Raw genomic sequence first — 1,631 nt, forward strand, 5'->3', positions numbered from 1 at the left:
TGGACTATAGGAAGAAAAAGACATCCAACCACTACAGCAAGAAGAAAAAAGAATCCAAAAAATCTAGGATAGTATAAGGAGCCTCTGGGACAACTTCAAATGTTCCAATATTCGCATCATAGGGGTGCCAAAAGGAGAAAAGAAAGAGCAAGAAATTGGAAAATGATTTGAAAAAATTAATAAAAGAAAACTTCCCTAATTTGAGGAAGGAAATAGAGATACAAGTCCAAGAAGCTCAGAAAGTCCCAAACAAGATGAATGTAGATTTTTGTGCATAGACGCAGGCTGAGTGTTTGCGGCCATGTTTCTGAACTCGATTAGCAATTGTCTTCTCCATGTAGAACCCGGGAGTAAGAGATTCAAAATTGAATCTCTTCTCCCTCCTCTCTCCTGTTTCGGCTTTGTGAGGAACCTTATCATCAAAAACAATGGCCAGCAATGTTATCTACAAGACAAATCCTCACTCCATGAACTCCCATGTATTCATTGGAAATCTTAATACTCTTGGGGTCAAGAAATCTGATGTGAAGACTATCTTCTCAAAATACAGCAAAATTGTGGGTTGCTCAGTTCATAAGGGTTTTGCCTTCATTCAATATGTCAATGAGATAAATGTCCAGGCTGCAGTGGCAGGAGTGGATGGCAGGATGATTGCTGGCCAGGTTTTAGATATTAATCTGGCTGCAGAGCCCAAAGTGAACCGGGAAAAAGCAGGTGTGAAACAATCTGATGCAGAGATGTATGGCTCCTCTTTTGACTTGGACTATGACGGGATTATTATGACAGGATGTACAGTTACCAAGCACGTGTTCCTTCTCTTCCTCCTATTGCTTGAGCTGTAGTGCCCTTGAAACACCAGTGTGTATCAGGAAACATTTCATGAAGGGGCAAAAGTGGCTTCAATTATAAGAGTAGATAGCAAGATCCTCTTTCAAGTCTGGAAAGTTGAAAGGAGATGATCTTTAGGCCATTAAGAAGGAATTGACCGAGATAAAACAAAAAGTGGATTCTCTACTGGAAAGCCTGGAAAGAAATTGAAAAGGAGCAGAGCAAACAAGGAGAGATGAAGAATGATAAGTCAGAAGAGGAGCAGAGCAGCAGCTGAGATGAGACTAATGTGAAGATGGAGTCTGAGGGGGGGGTGCAGATGACTCTGCTAAAGATGATGATGATAATGAAGATGGGGGATGACCAGCTGGAGTTGATCAAGGATGATGAAAAAGAGGCTGAGGAAGGAGAGGATGACAGAGACAGTGCCAATGGTGAGAATGATTCTTAAGCCCATTATTTCTTTACCTAGGTGCTTGTCTAAGATCAAAATTTTCACCAGGTCCTCTCCCCTAGTATCTTCAGCACATGCTCAGTGTTCTCCCCATTCTTGTTCCTCCCATGTTCATTAATTCATATAGCCCTGCACCTAGTCCCTTTTTCACTTCCTTTGATGCTCCTAGTAGTTATGTCTTATCCTGTAATTTTTGCTTTTAATTTTGATACCTCTTTACGATTAACAATAACAAGGATGTATGGTTTTTTTCAAAAAAGAAAAAAGATGGGTGTAAAAAGGGCCACACCAAAACACATCATAATTAAAATGCCAAAGGTTAAAGATAAAGAGAGAATCTTAAAAGCAG

At 40.2% G+C, this 1,631-nt stretch overlaps 1 pseudogene; it reads left to right on the top strand.

The window, feature by feature from the left end:
* Positions 1-416: 416 nt before the first annotated feature.
* Positions 417-1,279, top strand: LOC149990602 (heterogeneous nuclear ribonucleoproteins C1/C2 pseudogene; annotated as a pseudogene).
* Positions 1,280-1,631: the final 352 nt, after the last annotated feature.

This window comes from Furipterus horrens, unplaced genomic scaffold (genome assembly GCF_987537825.1).
Source record: "Furipterus horrens unplaced genomic scaffold, mFurHor1.1.pri manual_scaffold_17, whole genome shotgun sequence".
Taxonomy (NCBI): domain Eukaryota; kingdom Metazoa; phylum Chordata; class Mammalia; order Chiroptera; family Furipteridae; genus Furipterus; species Furipterus horrens.